Consider the following 25,905-nt stretch of genomic DNA (forward strand, 5'->3'; position numbering starts at 1 on the left):
CATATCTTCCAGTATTTGGTTTACCCTCTCAGTCTGTCCACTGGTTTGAAGATGATAGGCCGAACTGTGGAGCAACTTAGTACCCAGGGATTTATGAAGTTCTTCCCAAAATTTGGATACGAATTGAGGTCCACGATCCGACACTATGGTTTTCGGAACACCATGCAGACTAAGAATACGAGCAATGTACAATTGGGCATAGACAATAATTGGGTGGTCTGTTTTGACTGGCAGAAATGGGAAATTTTCATAAGCCGATCAATTATAACCCAGATAGAGTCGTACCCTTTTGTAGTCCTGGGTAATCTCACGATAAAGTCCATACAATATCTTCCCATTTCCATGTTGGGATAGGTAAAGATTGTAATGGACCAGCAATCTTCATGTATATGGCCTTGACACGTTTACAAGTGTCACATCTAGCCACATAGTGTGCAATTTCAATTTGCATCTTTGCCCACCAGAAGAACACATAAGGTTCCATGTGTGCAACTTGCTTTTTTTTTATGACACTGTACTATCTGAGTCTGTTGGGTGGCAATTATGCAACTTTACCCAAATAGAATCAGATGCACCATCTTGGGTAAAACACACAAGAGGTTTACCATCAAGTGGTTACAGTAAGTTCATAGCACACGAGACGGGTGTGAATGTCGAATAACACCACGGTCAACTTGTGTTAACCAAGTAATCCAAGTCCACGAAAGGTGATATAGATTCAAGAAAAATCACCAGTGGAGGGATCTGTAGATGCGGACTTTGCAACCAGTCCATTTTATCCAGCACTAGTCATGGATCGGCATGATCACATACACAGGAAAAAAACACGCGTGAGACGGTCGAGGCACGACTAGAGCGATGATTAGGTGGTTATTGGCTGACTTAATCTCATTTTGGTAAGTACTTTCTTTAGAGTGGGTTGAACCAAAGTGAGTTTAGTCAATTTGATAAATTGATCTCTAAACTCAGCATTCGTTCAACGGGCAGTTACAAGTTAGTCAAAACCAACTTGTTGAACTACTTTTGACATTAAGCAAATCCTCTCAGTACCATTGGTAAGCCAAGGGGTTGAGAGTTCACATTTGCAAGCAAAAGGTCATGCATTTGGGTAAAAATCCATTTGGTCATGTTGTTCATCCGTTTCTTCATGCAAGATGAATTATCCACTTGGTTAGGGAATACATGGATTAAATAAGAGAGCGAATGAACAAACTCCTGTATCTCAGCAGTAGGGAAAACAAATTTCCATTTTAGGAGCTAATCAGTTGTTGTCCAACACTAACAAGCTCCAAGGCTTCACCTTTACACAAAGGATGTAAAGGGAACTTATATGAGTAGTCACTACCAAGATCAAAAGAAATAAGACCACACATGTAAGTGGTATATCCTTTTGATCCAACGGAAATGACAGATGTTGCTTGATCTCTTTCACAAACAACATAGAAATTGTTTCAAGGAAGGGTCAATGGGAGATAACACATCAGTGTAATTCCATAATGGATCATGACTAGAGACCTCGATACCGACATGCGCCGAGCAGCAAAATCCTGGGTGAGGTTCTCAGCTTCGCTGCAGTACCATACGTTCTTAACCATGACACCATTACAAAACTGGCACCAATACTGAATCTCTCGTGGTAAGAATAATTTGTGTAGAGATAACATATCAATATAGTCTTATAATGGATTATGACTACTAACTGTGATACTAGCGCGTGCCAAGTAGCGCAACCATGTGTGTGCACCCACCGGAGGCCCTCGGTTTCAGCGCGGTATCACCGATTTTAGTCATAACACCATTACCAGGCATAACCAATAAGAAATCTCACGCGACACCAATAGGTTGAGCAAAGGTGACTACATACAAGGGGATACTCCACCAGTAAAGATGGTTACAAGTAGAGAGCAAAATAGATCATGGCCCAAGGCATGGTCATAATCTAAACTTGATGAAAGGAGTATGATGGGAGACTGTTAATTCAGCCCAAGCATATTTCTATGCCCATCGCAGAGATCACAAGGTCAAGGCTTAAGTTGGTATGCCTTCAATAGATATGAAGGAACCAAAGGCATCAAATTCAAGGAAATGGTCGGACATGGCTTTTCTAGGTTGGGTTAATAGAGCAACACGACGATCTGCAAGGAGAGGCCAAATACACTAGAGACTGCAACCTGCATCAGCTGATCAAGAGAATGGCTCTAAAAGGAGGCATGACTTGAAATCCTTGTTTGAAGTCTAGGTACACCTTAGGTTTGACAAGGAAATTATCTAGGCATTTATTTGTACGGGTGTGGTCATGAAGTGATAACGGAAAATTCGACTTTGGGTCGGGTCATGGTTCACTAAATACGAATATAGCCTAATCTTGGGTTTAGGCAACCAAGTCATCAACTCTCTATTGGCCATACCTCAACCTGATGGTTCTCGTATCAGTGTTGAGAACTGCTTTTTGCTGGACTAACCAGTTCATGCCCAAAATGACATCTATGTCTTGGCCTTTCAGAACGATCATATTAGTAGGAAAGTTCCGTCCGGCCAATGTTACGGGCACCTGATAAGCCACTTCTTTTCACATTTGGTAGCTTTACTGTCGGGCGTAGAAGACCATTCGTCAACCAACTTCATAGAGGGAGGGGGCCTGAAAAGGTCCAATGCACCATCAAGTGCTTCTCCCGCTACATGAGAAGGTCCGGCTTCCATCCCGACAGAATTCACAGGGACGTTCGGGTGCAGTTGTGAATACAACTCATGAACTCCTTCATGTAGTGTATTATAATAGACCTGCAAGTTATCCATGGCTAAGCTAAGCTCCTCCACATGGGCTCGAGCTTTGGCTTCCTTAGCCCAGGCGAGTAAACGAGAGTTAGCCGTCCAATCGAGTGCTAGACCTCGTTTCGCGCGTTGGTCTTGCAAGTAACGGATGGCTGCATCCGCGACCCATAGATCATTCCTGTGACGGAGTTCTGATTGAAGCAGTTCGACTTGTGCTTCCAGATCCCGATAGGATCGTTGCTACCACTGCTACTTTCTTCATGTCTTGGGGTAAGTTAATGGCAGGGTACACCAATGGGTCTAGTAGATTTGCGCGCGGTCTTTCTGGTGCGTGACAGCATTTCTCTAAGGGGGAAATGTTATTAATATAGTGCTTAGCATGATGCATGTATAAGTACAGAATCAACCTTAGTTGATTCAACCTTCTATACATTGCACTCTTCCTATCTGGTCTTTAAGATAGACTCTTCAGAATACTTAGGTAAGAAGGGAAAAGAGTTTTTAGGTAAGACTTTTGAAAATCCTTTTTGAAGATGCCTCATAATATCTGCAAAGAAGGGCTATGCTCCGATACCAGCTGTGACGGAACCTCCCAAGTAATTAGGCCCACCTACAGTTGTCCTTGTCCAACGAACCTCAGACAACCCTGTAGGTGCCCCTGAACTACTTGACAAGTTCGATATCTTTCCTTACCTTACCAGGAACGTTTCACCCGTCTTGCAGACATTACAGAACATCGGAGATAAAGAAATGCGGAAGCAATTACATAAACTTACATTTATTTCAAAAGCAAGCTTGAGTTATTTTATTACAGACCAGAACTAAAAGTGAGTGCAGAGTAGTAATATTATACAAACCAAGGGAGGCACAAACTCCTCCCGATAAGTTATAAGCAAAAGATCCTAAGTGGAGGACCGAGTCCTCCCGCACTTCAGTCTTGTTTTTCCTCATTTGGTACCACCTTGGAGCAAAAGCAACAAAAATTTGTCGCTTCCTCACCTAAAAACAACAAAGGGATAAACCCTGAGTATGGAATTACTCAGCAAGTCTTACCCGACTAAGGAAAAGACTCTCAAGGGTATGCTGGATAAATAGGAGTCAAGGAGAGGCTTTAGCAAAAATCAACTTATACTTTTGCAGAAATAGCTTACTAAAGTGAGTCCTTACTTTCAATCTTTTAACGCCATATTAAGTATTAATAGACTCTATTTGCATCTAGTCTAATTTCAACATCTCATTAATACAACATCATTTTTATCCATCGTGTTCACATCCTGACTTACGTTGTAGAAAAGTGACCAAGTCTTCATAACCGCGAAGGTACGGCGATCCGAATCGATTATACTCAGCTGAGGATCTCCAATCACACGACATATGTAGCACTTAACCCTTGCATATGTCAACCCGCCACCGGGGTTCTTAAGACCGGATCAGGTTCACGCAAACCGAGAGCACAGATACACCACCGTCCAGCCTCTTGCCACGGAGGGTACACGCTACTCTCGCCACCGCTCCACGCCCATTTCGTGTTATCTTATTCCGGCCTTAGTCTGCCCGAGGCAAGGCTTACCCATGACGAGGCATGTGACCAGTTAAAGGGTCCTCGGTCAGCACGCCTACATACGCGTTAATCCTTAACCAACCTGGGTAGAACATCACCTGTTCCTAACCCAAGTCTCAATTTAAGTATTTCCATCCTTAGGATTGTGTCTGTTCCTTAGGATGAAAGAGCATCACAGGGAACTTTGCAGTAAGATCCCACTATTGCTCCAAATGAAAATATTCTTGCAGGTAGAAGCCATCCTCTCCATGGTTAAATTGAGGACAACCTCTATCCACAAGATCTAAGCAAGGCTAAGCATTTTTTGTAAATCATAATTTTGATACTTCACAGAAGTATCTATAAAGGTATGGATATCAAGGAAAGTAATGCATCAAAGGGTTTCAAGTAACTCCTATGAACCTAATGCACATTTCACTAGACTTAAGTGTGCAAAAAGTATTTAAAAACACAAGGAAAGGGGTTGCATGCACCGGGGCTTGCCTTCGTTCACAGGTGAATCAGGCTCGGATCCGCAGATATCAAAGTAGAAACTATTCCCGGCCTGGGATTCCAAAGGTGGTGGTGGTGTCTCCTCTTCAGTTACTTCGATTTCTTCTTCACGTTCTATTCATAACCATACATAGTATAAGAATGGATGCCATGGGATGCTCATGAGGATGCAAAGATAATATAAACTTATTATCTATGTCTTGAATACAACTTTCCTTCACGGGATCCCGGGAACTTAGGGTTTCCGGAGTCGGTAAAGGAGTTCACAGGGCAGGGGGGTGGTTTTGGGTTTGGTGATCAAACAAGGTCCAAATCAATTCAAACTCTACCCAAGGCTTCTAAATATTGTTTTGAGTTCCCATAAAAAGTTTGGGCATTTTTGGACTTACCACATATTTTCTAAAAATCCATAACTAATACTTTTAACTACTTTAAATACCCTAAAATTTCTTATTTCTACTAAAAATCACAAAACTATTTTTACTAAATTCTAGGGAAAATAACAAGCCTAGGAAAATTAGTTTCACAATTTTAGCATTTTTCTACATTTTTCTATAATTGTTTTGGCTCTGGAGATAAAAGAAAAAGAAAAACAATTGAACAGCACTGGGCCGAATCCAGCCCAGGCGGCCCAGCTAGGGCAGAAAGGTGCCCGCGCGCGCCCGCGCCCTGGCACCTTTGCAGAAAGGGACTCGGGGTTTTTACTAATCGCAAACAGGTTCTCTCACTGTTTAACAGAGTCACTGACGATTTGCAGAAATGCCCCTGATGTTCTATTTCTTCACCTGACACATCCTCGACGCCGTTCACGCACGACCGCGCTCCGGCGAGCACTTACACCGGCCGAACGGGGCAACGACTGAGTTCTCCGAGCAACAGACACCGAATTGGATCGACCCTAAGCCTTTTCCCCAACCCAATTTCATCTAAGACCACCCAAGGAGCACTGGCCACGACAACCGTGAACCCTACGGCCAGACAGCCGTGTTCCTGGCGATTAGGGGCGGTTTGGTTCGATTGGAAGGGTCGGAGAGCATCACCAATACGTAAGCATGCTAGAACAGGGATGAAAAAGGAATGAGCAGACCTGGGGACGGCTGGCCGCGGTGAGGGTGGGTTTCACGGCGGCGGAGAACGAGGTTGGGGGAAATTGGAAATTCAAGCTCGCTGGTAGATGATTGTGGCTGATTAGCGGTGGCTAGTTAGCTGACGACCTCACAGAGCTAGTCATGGGCTCAATTTATAGGGAGAGTAAGACGGTGGCCGTGAATTTTGAGGAGGACGCGCGGCGGCCGGAGGTGAGGAAGAAGCTTGCGCGGTGAATTCGTGTCCACCGTCGTGGCAACCTCCCCGTCGACGATGGGACGGGTATAAGGAGTCATGGCGACGTGGTGGAAAGGCTTGGACACGCGGCACACAGCTGGGAAGCGACGGTCACCGGCGAGTTAATCTGTTCAGCCGCAAAGAGGGAGAGAGGGCCACGGAGGTCACCGGAGTGATCGCCAGCTCACCGTCGGCGAAGATCTTTTACCGTGTGCCCTTATCTGCCCATCCCGTGCACAAGTCGGGCCGGCAACGGCACGAATCACGGCGGAGGTATCGTCGGCGGAGAGAGTTCCGCGCTGGCAGTCTGATCCAATCCAGGCTACTGTACCATCACGAGTTTCAGTCAGATGAACCTGACAGCGCATTTTGGAGCCTCATTTTCTCCAGTTTTTATGTGGAATCTATGTCAACTTTCTGCAGCAAAGGTGTAGAGCTATAATCCATCTATATCTTTGCTATAATGTGTACTCACAAAAAGTCACTGGATCCCCTTCAAAATCGAGCTCAAAGTTCATCTTAAAACACTGTCATGCTGAATTTTAGACCTCAACTAGTCTGACAGTCCATCTTTGATTGGGTTTTTCTCCAAATTTCTCTTAACAACTGAGCTCACAATCTTTAGCAAAGTTGTTCTCCTATAATTGGGCTACAATTTTGATGTGGTGACCTAGGGCACAAACCCCATAATTTGAAAGTTACAAGGGCTTCAAGTTGAGGCAATCACACTGAAATGCAGACTTAACCAAAAAGGGTTAAGTATGGCTCTTTTGCACTTAAGTCCAAATCTCAAGTTTTGGATTGCAAATTCACATATGATTGACCCAAATGACCTAATATACTTATTTAACTTGATTTTTGCACTTTAACCCAAAAGTGGGCTAATTTTGCACATAAGTCCCTAGGATTTGGTTTTAGGGTTTTCCAGGGTTCCAATTTGGGTTTTTAGTATCCCAGGGGTATAAAAGTGATTCAAGTTTATTCTAGGGGTCATTTTATGACTTTTACCCTAAAGCTTTTAGGTTTTCTCAACTTGGGTTAAGTTTTACCCCCTTTAATCCCTATTTAGGGTAAAGTTCCTTACCAGGGTTCCATTTGCAAAAACATTAAAACAATACAACTTATTTGAAATTTTTGCCTAGTAAATGCATTCTAGGTGTGTCAAACATATGCAATGCCAATGCTTATGATGCCATGCTCAAGTTTTAGTTATAGTAACACCAGGGGTGTTACATTGGCCCACCTACAGTTGTCTTTGTCCAACGAACCTTGGACAACCCTGTAGATGCACATAATCACTCGACAAGTTCGGTATCTGCATCTTTTTCCTCGCCCAAGAGCATTTCACCCATCACGCAGATATTACAACACATCGGAGGAACGAATAAGCGGAAGCGAATTACATTAACTTAATTTACATTCATCAAAATATAGAGAGAGTGTTATAGTTATTACAAAACCAAGGTATAAGAGTGCATAAGTATTATTATTACAAACTTGGGAGGCAAAAACCCCTCCCGCATAAAAGTATATTGTTTTCCAAATGGGAGGCCAACATACTCCCGCGACTTCACTGTTGAGGTTCTTCTTTGGGCACCACCTTAGTGAAAAAACAACAAAAGTCTGTTGTTTCCTCACCTACAACAACATCGGTTCAAAAACCCTGAGTACAGAGTGTACTTTCGCAAGTCTTACCCGTCAAAATAAAAGACTCTCAAGGATATGCTGGCTTAAGGGAGTCAAGGTGAGGGTGATCAAGTAGCAAAGACTATGTTTGCAAAATGCTTACTAAAAGTGGATCCTTCAAAATCCAGTTTTATTAGCAAGTTAAGTCATTACCTGAATCTAGAGTTCCTTCCACCCTAGTTCAAGCACTTGACCTGCACTAGCCAAAGGTTCAACACAAACCAATAAAAAGTCCAAGAAAGGGTTCAAATAAAAAGAGCAAAAGACAACCGAAGGCTGCCCTGGTCTGGCGCACCGGACAGTGTCCGGTGCACCAGGGAGATCAACTCCGAACTTGCCACCTTCGAGAATTCTGGGAGCCACTCCGCTATAATTCACCGGACTGTCCGGTGTAGCACCAAACTGTCCGGTGTAGCACCGGACTGTCCGGTGTGCCAAGCGGAGCAACGACTACCTGCGCCAACGGTCGTCTGCAACAGCTACATGAACAGTGAACAGTGAACAGTGCGCGACTGCGCGCGCAGAGTCAGAGCAGGTATCAGATGGCGCACCAGACAGTGAACAGTGGCTGTCCGGTGCACCACCGGACTGTCCGGTGGCCCAGTTGTCAAAAGCTCCAACGGTCAAACCCCAACGGTTGGGTGACGTGGCTGGCGCACCGGATTGTTCGGTGCGCCCTTCGACAGCAGCCTTCCCCAATGGCCACTTTGGTGGTTGGGGCTATAAATACCCCCAACCACCAACACTTCAAGGCATCCAAGTTTTCAGCCAACACAATCAATACAAGAGCTAGTGCATTCAATACAAGACACAAATAGAGTGAATCAAAATCTCTCCAAGTCCCAATTCCACTCAAAGCAATAGTGACTAGAAGAGAGAGTTTTGTCGTGTTCATTTGAGCTCTTGCGCTTGGATCGCTTTTCTTCTTTCTCATTTCTTGTTCTCAACTCACTTGTAAACAAAGCAAGAGACACCAAGTTGTGGTGGTCCTTGTAGTGGACTAAGTGTCCCGTTTGATTGAAGAGAAAAGCTCACTCGGTCTAGGTGATCGTTTGAGAGAGGGAAAGGGTTGAAAGAGACCCGGTCTTTGTGACCACCTCAACGGGGAGTAGGTTTGCAAGAACCGAACCTCGGTAAAACAAATCACCGTGTCATCCGCTCTTATTCGCTTGTGATTTGTTTTCGCCCTCTCTTTCGTACTCGATTATATTTCTAACGCTAACCCCGGCTTGTAGTTGTGCTTAAACTCTATAAATTTCAGATTTGCCTATTCACCCCCCTCTAGGCGACTTTCACTGTGTTTCGAGCTCAAGTCTTGGCCTGTGTGCGTGTGTGTGCTGCGGATTTGAGTCTTGCGTGTGTTACTCTCCCTCACTTACTACTGTGCTTCTCTTGTGATAAACTTGTAAGGGCGAGAGGCTCCAATCTGTGGAGATTTCTCGCAAACGGGAGAAAGATTACTAAGGAAGATAGTTGTGGTACTCAAAGTTGATCATTGGATCACTTGAGAGGGATTGAGTGCAATCCTTGACCGAAGAAGGTCACCACAACGTGGAAGTAGGCATTGGCCGAACCACGGGATAAATCAATGCGTCTTGTGTCCATCTTTCGTGATTGGCTTTCTTCTAGAATTCACACTTTAGCAACTTGGTTTTAATTGCACTAACATTTCATAACCAAGTGTTGGCTATTTAGTGTTGAAATTCGCAGGATCACCTATTCACCCCCTCCTCTAGGTGCTCTCAATTGGTATCAGAGCCGTACTCTTCATCTAAGGGACTAACTGCCCGAAGAGATGGATCCTAAGGGTAAGGGGATGGTGGTCAACGACAAGGAGAAGGAGTCCCTCTTCAACGAGCCAAGAGACGACAAGCCCACTGACTCAGGATCGAGTCATAAGAAGAAGGATGGGAGGAAGAAGAGGCGCATAAAGAAGATCATCTACTACGACAATGACGCCTCCTCTTCTTCACCAAGGGATGATGATGACGACGACTCCTCATCGAAAAAGAAAACAGTCAATCAGAATTACTCTTTTGACTATTCTCGCATTCCTTACAACTCAAATGCGCATTTACTATCAATTCTCCTTGGAGAACCTCCACATTTTGATGGAGAGGATTATTCGTTTTGGAGTCATAAAATGCGTAGTCATTTATTCTCTCTCCATCCTAGTATATGGGAAATTGTAGAAAATGGGATGCATTTTGATAGTTCTGATAATCCTGTGTTTATCAATGAGCAAATTCATAAAAATGCCCAAGCCACTACTGTTTTGCTAGCATCTCTGTGCAGGGATGAATACAACAAGGTTAGCGGCTTGGACAACACCAAACAAATCTAGGACACCCTCAAGATATCTCATGAGGGAAATAATGCCACCATGATTACCAAAATGGAACTGGTGGAAGGCGAGCTGGGGAGGTTCGCGATGATCAGGGGAGAGGAGCCAACACAAACCTACAATAGGCTCAAGACCCTGGTCAACAAAATCCGAAGCTACGGAAGCACAAGATGGACGGATCATGATGTCGTCCGACTCATGCTCAGGTCATTTACAGTTATTGACCCCCATCTTGTCAACCTTATTCGTGAAAACCCCAGGTACACCAAGAGGATGCCCGAGGAAATCCTCAGAAAATTCGTGAGCGGGCGCATGATGGTGAAGGAGGCACGATACGTGGACGATGCACTAAACGGTCCACTACCCGTCTACAAGCCACAACATGTTGCTCTCAAAGCAACCAGCAGCAGGGAGGCGCTACCCAGCAAGGTAGCACAAGTGGAGGTTGTCGGGCTCAACGAGGACAAAATGGCACTCATCATCAAGCGCTTCAAGAGCGCGCTAAAAGGACGCAAGGAGTATCCCAACAAAAACAAGTCAAGGGGAAAATGCTACTGCTTCAAATGTGGTAAGATTGGTCATTTTATAGCTCAATGCCCCGATAACGATAATGACCAGGCACAAGACAAGCACAGGAAGAAAAAGAAAAAAAAGAACTACAGGAAGGCCAAGGGCGAGGCACACATCGGGAAGGAATGGGACTCCGATTGCTCCTCCTCCGACTCTAAGGATGAAGGACTAGCTGCCTCGGCCTTCAACAAGTCTTCGCTCTTCCCAAACGAACACCATACATGCCTTATGGCTAAGGAGAAAAAGGTACGTATTCGAGATACTCCTAAGTACTCTTCTTCTAGCGACGAGGAATCTTCCGATGATGAGGTAGATTACATTGATTTGTTTAAGGGGTTAGATAGAGCTAAAGTAGACAAAATTAATGAATTAATTGATGCTCTTAATGAAAAGGATAGACTGCTAGAAAAGCAAGAGGATATTTTATATGAGGAACATGCCAAGTTTGTTAGTGTTCAAAAATCTCTTGCTTTAGAAATTAAGAAAAATGAAATATTGTCTTCTGAGCTGTCTTCCTGTCATGAATCTATTTCTAGTTTGAATAATTTAAATAATGATTTGAGTGCCAAGCTAGAAAAAGCAAATGCAACTAGTCCATGTGTAGAGCATGTAGTAATTTGCAATAGATGTAAAGACTTTGATGTTAATGCGTGTGATGAACATGTTACTTCTATTGCTAAATTAAACAATGAGGTTGCAAGTCTTAATGCTCAACTTAAGACTTGCAAAGATGATTATGATAAACTAAAATTTGCTAGAGATGCCTACACTGTTGGTAGACACCCCTCAATTACGGATGGACTTGGTTTTCGAAAGGAAACCAAGAACTTAACAAGCCAAAAGACTTCCGTTCTCAACAAGGAGAAAGGGAATGCCCCGATGGCTAGTAGCTCTCAAAACAACCATGCCTATATTTATGATAGGAAATTCACTACTCATGCTTATAATGATAGGTGCTATGATCATGTTGTTTCTCATGATGCTACATTTAATTCTCATGCTATGTTCGCTTCTAGTTCCACTTTTGATCATGGTAGAAGTAGGCCTAGGAGAACTATGCTACTTCTCATGCACCTAGGAAAGTCTGCAATGGACCTACTACTATTTATCATGCTTGCAATACTTCATTTGTGCTTTTATGTAAAAATGCAAAAGTGGTTGCTAGGAAGTTGGGATCCAAATGCAAGGGACACAAAACTTGCATATGGGTTCCAAAAACTGTTGTGACTAACCTTGTAGGACCTAACAAGAGTTGGGTACCTAAGACCCAAGCTTAAATTCCTTGCAGGTTTATGCATCCGGGGGCTCAAGCTGGATTATTGACAGCGGATGCACAAACCACATGACGGGGGAGAAGAAGATGTTCACCTCCTACGTCAAGAACAGGGATTCCCAAGACACAATTATCTTTGGAGATGGGAACCAAGGCAAGTGTTGAGCTCTAAAAAGAGCAGTGCGGACGGTCCGGCCCCGAGGCCGGAAGGTCCGCGGTCCGGACAGTCCACGGTGGTGGCGCGAACGATCCGCGCGTGCGCAGAGTCAGTTAGGGTTCCTAGTTTCTCGTGGGATTTGTTACCTAAAACCGCGGGATTAACTCGGAAATCAGTTTGAAGCGGATCCAGACCTCCCCCTTTATATAGATGAAGGGCTACAGCCGATTGAACCCCCAACAATCGAACCAATACCACTTCTATCTCGCATTTATTTCCAGCACAATTAGGAGTAGTTCTAGTCTAGTTCTAGTTTAGCCCTAGTTTAGTATTCCAATCCCCAAATTCTCTGCCTCTCCTCGACTCTACGTCGATTAGAGGAGTCTAGGTCGGTCTGCCCGAGCCTAGACAACTCCTAGGATCTCTCCTCCTCGACGGGGTCCCTCCCGGGGGCGAGATCCAGGCGCCGTCGGCGATCTTCCGCCGCCCCTGCGCACGCACGGACCGTCCGGCCCTAGGGCGCGGACCGTTCGGCCGTCAGGCAGGGGATCCTAGCTCCTGCACCAGGTCGCGGACCGTCCGGCCCTGTGCTGCGGACCGTTCGCGTCTGACCAGGGAGCACCGCCGCCTCGCGCCAGGTCGCGGACCGTCCGGCTCTGTGACGCGGACCGTCCACGCCTGACCAGAGAGCACCACCGCTGGTTCTTTTGAGTGATTGGCGCCTCCAAAAAGGTGTCAACATACTTTTTGGCGACTCCGCTGGGGATTAGGTGTCTAGACCTGCTAAAAATTGGCCCATAGATGGCCAGTTCTAAGGATCACACCAAGATCTCCACCACCAACATCAAGCCGGCCATGGAGGCGCTCCCGGCTGATGACCAAAGGCCCTTTGAAGACCTCGTAATGCGCGATGAGAAGGAGGTGATGCGGCAATGGAACGAACAACGCGACAAGGAAGAGGCGGAACTGCTGCATAAACTCTCCGAACGGCGCAAGGAGGCGGCGGACAAGTACTTGTCACACTTCACGGTAGATCGCCACCAGAAGATCGTCCGTCAAGGGGAGATCAATATGGAATCTCTCCTACCTCCACTTCAGGGTCCCGCTGTAAGTACTCCAGATCTATTTCTTACGACTTTCATGGATCAACGAGGAGATCAGTTAAAGCAATATGTAGATGAATCTATTAAAATGCATTTACGTGCACACGAGAAGTCAGCTGCTCCTAGCTTTCCATCGCGAGAGTCTAATACAGAACCACCCGCGTCAAACACATCGGCTATAAATGGGTCACCCTTGACCCAGCCATCATATGGTATGCTGATGCACACTTTCGTGTCACCATCACAGCCGCAACCACTAGGCACGCGGCAGGTACTGGACGCGACCGGACCGTCCGAGCATCATCTTAGACAGTCCGGTTATACCGCGGACCGTCCGACGTGTTTCGCCGGACCGTCCGACCCGATGCAGACCCGCACACAAAACACTCAGGTCGCACCGTACATGGCCGGACCATCAGGGTACAACCCCGAACAATTCGGCCCCATCACGGACCGTCCGGCGCATCACGCCGGACCGTCCGAATATGTTGCGGACCGTCCGCCATCTTACGTCGGACCGTCCGGATATGGCATGAACCGGCCGACGTATTACGCCGGACCATCCGACTCTACACGAGTCCACGTGCAGACTGCCCAAGTCGCGCCATATATGACCGATCTGTCCGGGTACAACCCTGGACCATTCGGATCGATCGTGAACCGTCCAGTTCTTTACGACAGACGATCTGGGTATGAGACTACCCACGTAACACCTTATACGGCTGGGCATTCCGGATATACCTTCGGACCGTTTGGCCAGGTCGCGGACCATCCGGCCTCTTACGCCGGACCATCCGGATATGCGTACGTAGAGCCGAGAACTACGCAATATGCACAGTTTCCACATTCATCGCAGCAACATTATGGTGCCCCACCAGCAACACATTATAATCATACCATACCACCTCATGGACATAGGGCTGAATACTGTTCGGCCACAAGAGAGCCTGAGAGGTATAGGGCAGGAGCTGGTGACATTAATAGGACACCTAACACACACCTCAAACATCCCTGGGAGGAAAGCCGACAGAGTGATGTCAGGCAACCTGAGATTTCCACCCACAAACTCAATGGATGGTCGCCAGACATGGCGGAGAGGATCAGAGACGAAGTAGCTGGGGTGTTCAGGGACAAACTCGGTGTTAGTGTGTCAGGTACAGGGCAATCGTATCGGAAGCCTTATAGCCACCGATTCGACACCGTGCCATATCCACAGGGAACTAGAATACCAGACTTCTCTAAGTGGTGAAGGTGGGAAAAGCACACACGAACATATAAGCCAATTCATAGCACACTTGGGAGAATTGGCTGATGGGGAAGCCTACCGCGTTCGTTTATTCTCGTTGTCCCTTACTGATACTGCATTTGCATGGTACGCAGCTTTGCCACCAAACTCTATTAACTCTTGGGAAGAATTAGAGCAGAAATTTCATGAACACTTCTTCTCAGGAGAACATGAGTTAGAATTGGCTGACTTAGCTTCAGTCCGACAGGGGCCTGAAGAATCGGTTAATGACTATATCCGGAGATTCCGGGACACTAGAAACCGATGCTTTCAGATTCATGTCACAGAAAAACAACTAACAGGGCTAGCTTTCAATGGGTTGCAACCCTACTTAAAAGAAAAATTAGATGGCACCCAATTCTTTTTGCTAGTGCACTTACACCAGCGGGCTATGACCTGTGAAAGCCGAAGTAAGGAAACATCAAAATCGGCTAGCCATAAGATGCATCTAGTGGGATACGATAATTCGGACGATGAATCCACGGATGTATACACCGCCGAACTGGTTTGGCCAGGACAGGCTAAACCTTCAGCGTGTTCTGCTTTACAGTCGATTCGAAAGAATTGACAAGAAGAAGTTAAGTTTACTTTTAATGTTGCTAAATGCGATAAAATATTTGACGAGTTACTGAAAAACGGCAACATTAAATTAACTCATACTATTCCTCCTCCTGATGAATTAAAGAGGCGTGCTTATTGTAAGTGGCGTAATTCCTTTTCTCATGCCACTAATGATTGTAATGTTTTTCGTCGACAGATACAATCGGCCATAAATGAGGATCGATTGGCTTTTCAGGAGATGCAAGTAGACACACAACCATTTCCTGTTAATACAATAGAACTCACATGCAAAAAGGTCTTGGTTCGGCCCGAAATGGCCGATAAAGGCAAAGGCAAGGGCATCGTCATTAGCAATCCTCGCATGTCAGCTATATCACAAAAGGAGATTGCTCGAAAGGCTTCGAACGAGAAGGCTAAAAGGTCCGAAGACGCCGGGGGCAGGCACAGTTAATGAACCAAACACATCAGCCTAGCCCCAGCATCATAGATGGTCCGGCACCTACGTGCGGACAATCCGGTGCTCAGACAAACGGTCCGACTAACTCAGCCGGACAGTCCACCTATGACCAAAGGCGTCAACCTCTACACAAAGCAAGGAAAAAGACGCAAGGTCAAAGCACATATAATCGTTTGATCAAAGTCGATCCTACTTTTGATCAGTTGCTCTCCAAAAATACTAGCAAAAAGACTGTTCCACGTGATCGGTCAACAAAGAAACCCCGGTCACATGCTAAAACAAAACGGTCAAACAAAACGACCCGAAAGGCGACACAACAAGCATCGCCTATTCATTCTATGAGACCAGGGTACTTTCCACCTATTTACTCATCGTCGATATATTATCCTGTTCAAACATGGAATGGAACGATGATGAATCCATGGTACATGTATAGTCCCTTCGTCTATCCAGACTGGGGGGCACCTCCATTCTATTCCTTTTGATCCATTGATCAAATGGTCATGGTCGAGAAAGATACAATCCGAAACGGCCTTTATATTGGTGCTTTATTGAATAATCTCGATATCGAAAAGCCGGTGACCTACATCAGGTTTAGTTCATATGCTTTTGGTTCGTCAACCTTCACCAAAAGGCAGGGGGGCATATGTTGAGCTCTAAAAAGAGCAGTGCGGACGGTCCGGCCCCGAGGCCGGATGGTCCGCGGTCCGGACAGTCCGCGGTGGTGGCGCGGACGGTCCGCGCGTGCGCAGAGTCAGTTAGGGTTCCTAGTTTCTCGCGGGATTTGTTACCTAAAACCGTGGGATTAACTCGGAAATTAGTTTGAAGCGGATCCAGACCTCCCCTTTATATAGATGAAGGGCTACGACCGATTGAACCCCCAACAATCGAACCAATACCACTTATATCTCGCATTTATTTCCAGCACAATTAGGAGTAGTTCTAGTCTAGTTCTAGTTTAGCCCTAGTTTAGTATTCCAATCCCCAATTTCTCTGCCTCTCCTCGACTCTACGTCGATTAGAGGAGTCTAGGTCGGTCTGCCTGAGCCTAGACAACTCCTAGGATCTCTCCTCCCCGACGGGGTCCCTCTCGGGGGCGAGATCTAGGCACCGTCGGCGATCTTCCGCCGCCCCTGCGCACGCGCGGACCGTTCGGCCGTCAGGCAGGGGATCCTAGCTCCTGCACCAGGTCGCGGACCGTCCGGCCCTGTGCCACGGACCGTCCGTGTCTGACCAGGGAGCACCGCCGCCTCGCGCCATGCCGCGGACCGTCCGGCTCTGTGCCGCGAACCGTCCGCGCCTGACCAGAGAGCACCACCGCTGGTTCTTTTGAGTGATTGGCGCCTCCAAAAAGGTGTCAACAGCAAGGTTAAAGGACTGGGCAAGATTGCTATTACGAACGAGCACTCGATTTCAAATGTATTTCTAGTAGAGTGGCTCGGGTATAATCTACTGTCTGTAAGTCAATTGTGTCACATGGGCTATAATTGTTTATTTACAAATATTGATGTATATGTCTTTAGAAGGAGTGATTTCTTCTTATTAAACCGATGCAACTCTCTCGCCATTCGTAGCATCCACGTCACCTAAAAAATCTAGACCGCACACGTGTCCCAATTTGCAATCCCTTGCCGCACCAACGCTCATCCTTGCCAATGAAAAAGAAATAAATAATAGATGCTCTCATGCTCCCCTCTCCTCGGCATGGAGGCCCTAGACAGGGCTCCTTAGGCGTGCGACGACCTTGGCACGGGCGGTCTCCGACGCGTCAACCCTGGAACAGATACTGTTCACCGTTGGCGACAGTACGGATGCGACATGCGCCATGGTGTGGCGTCGCCTAGCTGCTTGGAACATCAGCACGAGCGTGGAGATCTCGCACAGGGCTCCCCGGGCGCGGACGCCTTGGCACAGGAGCACATATCCAGTAGCATGCCACAGTAGCGGATTTTTTTTAGAATTTACTGTTTCAGTTTAGAGTTCCATGTCGTATTCTGTCTGTAGTTCAAAATAAGGTACTCCACGCTACACAAGCCAACTTCAATGTGTTTACTCAGTATTTTTTTAAAAAAAATACAAATTACTTACACTTACAAGTTTCTCCGCTAATACATTGAAGATTCACATACCTATAATCTTTTGAAAATGAAGGCCTGAACCTATAATCTTTTGAGTCACCACCAAAACGCTACTAAACTGAGATGCACAAAATAACAATCTTCTTACTTCTCCCATTTATCATTTTACTATTATTTCCTTCGAATCAGGGCTAGGCAGAAAATCCTCAAAGTTCAGTTCTGAGGAAAATGAACACGACAAAAAATTATGTATGATCTGATTATTTTATTTTGATGCATGTAATATATTGCAATCTTTTACTTCAATTGTGAGTTTGTGACAAAATTTTATTAAACTTGGAAATAAATCATTTACCATACACCGTAGGAAAAGGCATTTGAAGTTCAGAGTTAAGACTTCGAAACAATGCCAATAGTATATAGTTTATGACTTATTTGAAAAATACTATCCCAATGTTTTTTACGCATGCATCCTAATATATGTTGCTCTAAAAACATATTGTTTATAAATACATTTATTTCATAATGATTATGATATATATTATGGAGTATTTATTTTATATGCTCGCGCTGGCGCGCGCCATTGACTAGTGGTTCATTATCTTTTAAGGGTGTATTAGACGACAAGCTCTATTTAGTTGACTTTTCAAAAGAGAATGCCGATCTAGATGCATGCTTAATAGCTAATACTAATATGGGTTGGCTTTGGTATCGCCGTCTAGCACATGTTGGGATGAAGAACCTTCATAAGCTTCTAAAGGAAGATCATGTGTTAGGACTAACCTATGTCTGTTTTGAGAAAGACAGACCTTGCGCAGCATGTCAAGCAGGGAAACAGGTGGGAAGCACTCATCACAACAAGAATGTGATGACAACATCAAGATCACTGGAACTTCTTCACATGGATCTCTTCGGTCCTTTTGCCTATCTCAGCATCAGGGGAAGTAAGTATGGTCTTGTTATAGTTGATGACTTTTCCCGCTTCACTTGGGTTTTCTTTTTGCAGGACAAATCCGAAACCCAAGGGACCCTAAAACGCTTCTTAAGGAGAGCTCATAATGAGTTTGAGCTTAAGGTGAAGAAGATAAGAAGCGACAATGGGTCCGAGTTCAAGAATCTACAAGTTGAAGAGTTTCTTGAGGAGGAAGGCATCAAACACGAGTTCTCCGCTCCCTACACACCACAACAAAATGGTGTGGTAAAGAGGAAGAACAGGACGCTAATTGACATGGCGAGAACGATGCTTGGAGAGTTCAAGACGCCTGAGCGGTTTTGGTCGGAAGCTGTGAACACAGCTTGCCACGCCATAAACCGGCTCTATCTGCACCGTCTCCTCAAGAAGACTTCTTACGAACTCCTAACTGGTGACAAACCAAATGTTTCTTATTTTCGTGTATTTAGGAGCAAATGTTACATTCTGGTGAAGAAAGGTAGACATTTGAAATTTGCTCCCAAGGCAGTAGAAGGTTTCTTACTAGGATATGACTCAAATACAAAGGCGTATAGGGTCTTCAACAAATCATCGGGATTAGTTGAAGTCTCTAGCGACGTTGTATTTGATGAGACTAATGGCTCTCCAAGAGAGCAAGTTGATCTTGATGATATAGATGAGGATGAGATTCCGACGGCCGCAATGCGAACTATGGCGATAGGAGATGTGCGACCACAGGAACTATAGGAACAAGATAAACCTTCTTCCTCGACACTGGTGCATCCCCCAACTCAAGATGATGTACAGGTACCTCAAGAAGAGGAGCATGATCAAGGGGGAGCACAAGAAGAACAGGTTATGGAGGAAGAAGCACCACGGGCCCCTCCAACCCAAGTCCGAGCGACGATCCAAAGACATCACCCCGTCGATCAGATTCTAGGTGACATCAGCAAGGGAGTAACTACTCTCTCATGATTAGCTACTTTTGTGAGCATTACTCGTTTGTCTCTTCTATTGAGCCTTTCAGGGTAGAAGAGGCCTTGCAGGATCCGGACTGGATGTTGGCCATGCAGGAAGAGCTCAACAACTTCAAAAGGAATGAAGTCTGGAGCCTAGTGCCACGTCCAAAGCAAAACGTTGTGGGAACCAAGTGGGTGTTCCGCAACAAGCAAGACAAGCACAGAGTGGTGACAAGAAACAAGGCTCGACTTGTGGCAAAAGGTTATGCCCAAGTCGCAGGTTTGGATTTTGAGGAGACTTTTGCTCTTGTGGCTAGGTTAGAGTCAATTCGGATATTATTAGCCTATGCTGCTCACCATTCCTTTAGGCTATTCCAAATGGAAGTGAAAAACGCTTTTCTCAATGGGCCAATCAAGGAGGAGGTATACGTGGAACAACCCCTTGGCTTTGACGATGACAGGTATCCTGACCATGTATATAAGCTCTCTAAGGCGCTCTATGGACTTAAGCAAGCCCCAAGAGCATGGTATGAATGTCTTAGAGATTTTTTAATTGCTAATGCTTTCAAGGTTGGGAAAGCTGATCCTACTCTTTTTACAAAGACTTGTGATGGTGATCTTTTTGTTTGCCAAATTTATGTCGATGACATAATATTTGGTTCTACTAACCAACAATCTTGTGAGGAGTTTAGCAGGGTAATGATGCAAAAATTCGAGATGTCAATGATGGGCGAGTTGACTTACTTTCTTGGATTCCAAGCAAAGCAACTCAAGGATGGCACCTTCATCTCCCAAACGAAGTACACTCAAGATCTTCTCAAGAGGTTTGGAATGAAGGATGCTAAGCCTGCGAAGACACCGATGGGGACTGGCGGACATCTCGACCTCAACAAAGGAGGTAAGTCCGTTGATCAAAAGGCATACTAGTCAATGATAGGTTCATTACTGTATCTTTGTGCTAGTAGACCGGACATTATGCTTAGTGTATGTATGTGTGCGAGATTTCAATCCGACCCCAAGGAGTGTCACCTTGTGACCGTTAAGCGAATTCTTAGGTATTTAGTTTCTACGCGTTGCTTCGGGATCTGGTATCCAAAGGGGTCTACCTTTGACCTAATCGGATACTCAGACTCCGACTATGCCGGGTGCAAGGTTGATAGGAAGAGTACATCAGGGACGTGCCAGTTTCTAGGAAGGTCCCTGGTGTCCTGGAGTTCCAAGAAACAAACATCTGTTGCCCTATGCACCGCTGAGGTCGAGTACGTTGCCGCAGGACAGTGTTGCGCGCAACTGCTTTGGATGAGGCAAACCCTTCGGGACTTTGGCTACAATCTAAGCAAAGTCCCACTCCTATGTTACAATGAGAGTGCAATCCACTTGGCGGATAATCCTGTTGAACACAGCCGCACTAAGCACATAGACATCCGGCATCACTTCCCGAGAGACCACCAGCAAAAGGGAGATATCAATGTTTACCACATTAGCACCGAGAACCAGCTAGCCGATATCTTCACCAAGCCTTTAGATGAGAAAAGGTTTTGCAGGTTGCATAGTGAGCTAAATGTCTTAGATTCGCGTAACTTTGATTGATCTATAGCATACATGTGTTTGATGCCTTTGATCATGTTACTTTGAGCTTTTACTTCATTTATTTGTGGTGCTCAAGTTGTACAAGTCATCCCCGGACCTCACAAGTTCGTATGCAAATGATGCACATGTTTAGGGAGAGATGAGCTACAACTTGACTCCTTTGAGACTAACATGTTTGTTTGAGTACACTTGAAGTAGTCTCGAAGGACCATTGAAAGGGAAAATGAACTTGGACGACGAAAAGACTTCCACTGCACTCCGGTATACATGTATTGAATTCCAAGTTCATCCTAATGCTCTCATTGCCTTTTTTGCTCTTATTTGACATTTTGGTGAGGCAATGAGGTTAAAGGGCCAAACGTTTTCCCGTTTTGGTGCTTAATGAGAAAGGGGGAGAAATTAAGGCCAAAGCAACTGGATCAGCCAACCACTTGTGAATTTCAAAAATAGCAGAGTTAGAATTTGTATTTTGCACAAATGACTCTTATTGCAAAATTTGATCTCTTATGGGGGAGAATTTTGATTATGGGAAAAAGGGGGAGTTTTTGAAACTTGATCATGCTTACTCTTGCAATATCTCTCTATTTGCCCAAACAAGTGTGTTTGACTTAGAGATAGGAAAAAGGATTTGATTTGCAAAAACAAACCAAGTGGTGGCAAAAGTGATCCAAATATGCCAAATACTAAAGGTAGAAAATTTTGGTCTTAAATTTGCACTTCTTAGTTGCTTTTTAATGTGTAGGCATAAATCACCAAAAAGGGGGAGATTGAAAAAGAAATGTGCCATTGGGACATTTCTATAAGTGTTTTGGTGATTAGATGCCCAACACATTGTTTTGAGTTCATATGTGCTAACTAAGTGAGAAGTGCAAATCAAAGAGAAAGGTATGTCTCTGGGCTTAGTTAATTGTTATTGGTTACTAACATGTTTATCTAAGTGCTAGAGACATGTCCAAGAAAAGAGAAAAGGGATGGAAGAAAGAATGGCTAAGTCAGCCAAACCAGCACCAGCCTATGGTGCACCGGATTGTCCGGTGCCCAGGCTGGCCCGACGGCGAAGTAGCTGTTCTCAGGAATTTGCGCGACGATGTGGCTATAAATCATCGGACTGTCCGGTGGTGCACCAGACTGTCCGGTGAGTCATCGGCGCCCTCGCCTAAGTCTTCGGCGACGAACTAGTCGCTCTCGGGAAAAGCCGAAGGCGCCGCGGCTAAAATTCACCGGACTGTCCGGTGGTGCACCGGACTATCCGGTGAGCTAACGGCGCTCGCGGCCAATGGTCACCTACACGATCAACGGGCGACACGTGGCTTAGCCAACGACAGATCCGAAGATCCAACGGTCGGCTTCGCCAGAAAAGGAAAGAGATCGCGCACCGGACTGCTACAGTAGTTGTTCGGTGGTGCACGGGACTGTCTGGTGCATCACTCGACAGAAGGCAAGAATTGCCTTCCAAGTTGATCTCCAACGGCTCCCAGCTGCCTTGGGGCTATAAAAGGGACCCCTAGGCGCATGGAGCAAAACACCAAGCATTCACTAAGCATCCTAAGACTCCCAGACTCCGCCTCCACGCATTTGATCGATTGTGTTAGTGATTTGAGCTCTGTTTAAGTTGTGAACCCTTTGTGTTGTGTTTCGAGCTCAAGTCTTGGCTTGTGTGTGTGTGTGGGTTGCGAATTTGAGTCTTGCGTGTGTTACTCTCCCTCAGTTACTACTGTGCTTCTCTTGTGATAAACTTGTAAGGGCGAGAGGCTCCAATCTATGGAGATTCCTCGCAAACGGGAGAAAGATTACTAAGGAAGATAGTCGTGGTACTCAAAGTTGATCATTGGATCACTTGAGAGGGATTGAATTCAATCCTTGACCGAAGGAGGTCACCACAACGTGGAAGTAGGCATTGGCCGAACCACGGGATAAATCACTGCGTCTTGTGTCCATCTTTTGTGATTGGCTTTCTTCTAGAATTCACACTTTAGCAACTTGGTTTTAATTGCACTAACATTTCATAACCAAGCGTTGGCTATTTAGTGTTGAAATTCGCAGGATCACCTATTCACCCCCCTCTAGGTGCTCTCATAAACCAGCCACATGTGAAGATTACATCCAATCCTCGGTTTTGGCCTTACTTTCAAAATTGCATCGGTGCAATTGATGGGACACACGTCCCCATAACTATTAGTGAAGAGAGAGCCCCTCCATTTAGAGATCGAAAAGTAACCCTTTCTTAAAATGTGATGTTGGCGTGCGACTTCGATTTGAATTTCACATTCATCTCATGTGGGTGGGAAGGGTCTGCATCTGATGCAGGGGTTCTTCAATCAGCTTTAAGAAAGGGTTTCAGAGTGCCAATTGATTCCATCAGCAGCAGTTTCATTTCATAACATGATTAGAGGTTTAAATGGTGAAGATGGATGGTTGGATCATCACCTAACTAACAACAATTCTAGTCAATTTGTTGAATTACCAGAGGGAGATAGCAATTATCAGCATAGTAGTCAGTCCAATGCTGGAAATGCTCTTAGAGATCAAATTGCTATGCAGATGTGGAATGATTATAATAATCATTAGTATTATTTTGATGTAATAGTCATTGGCTATTGTATACTATGTAGTCATGGCTAGAGCTTCGTGGAATATGAACTATGAGAAGATTCTTGTTGACATCTTGCAGGAGCACAATCATGTGAAGTATTAGGGCCAGAATGGTTGGGCACCAGAAGGTTGGCGTTCTATGACGCAAATGTTCAATGAGAAGTGCCCGTTGGCTTTTACAAAGGCACAATTCTAGGAAAAAGAAAAGGAACTTAAAGCAAACTATAAGGTGTTGAAGGAAGCCCTCAAGCAAAGTGGTGTTGGATGGAATGAGGCTATGGGTATGATCATTGCGGAACCACCAATATGGGCAAATATAATTGTCATAATTTTTGACTAATCATTCTTATTTCATTTGACTAATCATTCTTATTTACTTTTGATTTTGGTTACAATCTAATTGTATTCTACTTTTTCTATAATGAATAGAGTAATCCAAAGGCCAAGAAGTTTCAGTCAAGGCCATTCCCTTTGTATAATCAGTTGTCAGCACTCTATGATGGTAGTTGTGCCACCTGTGATCTTAATTTTACATCAACTCAGCAACATACATCATCCCGACAACAATTAAATATTCAAGATGAAGATGAAGCTATGAGCTCTTTCAGGATTGATGACGACCTCGGGGTTAACCCTGATTTGAACCCATTCGCTTCAAATCTGCATGGGTTGGAAGCTTCAAGTACCCGTGTTGAGATTGGTGGACATGAACGCACCCCTGCATCTTCAGAACAACTAGCGGAGAGTCATGGAAGGAAGCGTAAGCAAAGTCAGATTGCTGAGGTTCTTGAGGAATATTTGGATTACAAAAGGCAACATAATGATAAGTTGCTTGACGTGGTAAATCAGATTGATCAACAAGCTGAGGGATGTAACAAGAAGGAAGAATATTGTATTGGAAAGTGTGTTCGTGTGTTAGAGTCGATGGAAGAGTTAACTGAAGAGGAGATGGAAGCGACAATGGGCGTGTTTAAGTGCGAGGAGAACAAAGAAATATTTCTGAACAGCCAAAGGCCACGTGTCAGATTGTTGTGGCTTAGGAACGAGATCGACAAGCAAGTAGTTATATAAAGCACTCAATTTCTTCAACATTTTTTACTTGCTTAAATCTGCTATTTCAGTTTTTTTGATAGTAAAATCTGCTATTTAGTTACCTCTATTGTTTAATTGCTTAAATCTGGTATTTCAATTTTGTTTCTAGTAAAATCTGCCGCTATTTGAGTTCTGCTATTTATGTCTACATAAGCAAGTGCTTCATAAACATCTAAATCCACACCTTTGTTTCAGTTCAACAATGTCTTCTCTTTATTACAGATGTGCTAATCCAATTCAGTTTTCAGTTTTCAGAGTATGTTGACAATCTGAATTTAGTTCAAGCAATACCTTCTCTTTATTACAGATGTTTAAGCAGGTGCTTCATAAACATCTGAATCCAGTTCAACAATGTCTTCTCTTTATTACTGAATATTGAACTGAATATAAAGGCTTTCATGTCCCAAAATACAGAGGGTCTCCAAATTGGATATTGAACTGAACATAGAGGAATTGAATATATATACATTTGTCTAAGTTTTCTCATCAACATGTGATACACAAGGGATTTTCATCAACAAGTGGTCGCCAAAAGAACTGAAACATCAAGATGGCGTTTGCTTTTAGGTCATGCCATTCAGGAGATGATGCTAAGCTAAATAATCACATCTATCTGATTTTGCTATGCACTAAGACTATGTTTGTTTTATTATCATGTTATGCAATGTATCGGTCGTGTACGCTGAGACTCTATGTTTGACATTGGTCATGTATGTTGAAACTATGTTTTATTATTATGCACTGAGACTATGTTTGACATTGGTAGTGTACACCGAGACTATGTTTTATTATGAGACTATGTTTTATTATGATGCACTGAGACTATGTTTCTGCACACATGGGCTAAGTTGCATCAGCTGCAGTACTTCTCAAACATGTTCTCTTGTACAACAGCTGCACACATGGGCTACATTACGCTGCACACATGAGCAGTGTGGAGTTCTCTTCTGTGCTGAAAGAGCAGTGTGGAGTTCCCTTGGCTGCTGGCTGCCAAAGAGTAGCAGGGGAAGGCAGCCCCGTCCGGCGTTGACCACCTAAGTAATCTGGATAGCAGGGATTATGGCCCCTGGGTGCTCACT

General features: G+C 44.8%; 1 pseudogene; it reads left to right on the plus strand.

Moving 5' to 3' along the window:
• The first annotated feature begins 23,607 nt into the window (after window positions 1-23,607).
• On the plus strand, window positions 23,608-24,805 carry LOC103644844 (uncharacterized; annotated as a pseudogene).
• The last annotated feature ends 1,100 nt before the right edge of the window (window positions 24,806-25,905 follow it).

Source organism: Zea mays, chromosome 1, assembly GCF_902167145.1.
Source record: "Zea mays cultivar B73 chromosome 1, Zm-B73-REFERENCE-NAM-5.0, whole genome shotgun sequence".
NCBI lineage: Eukaryota > Viridiplantae > Streptophyta > Magnoliopsida > Poales > Poaceae > Zea > Zea mays.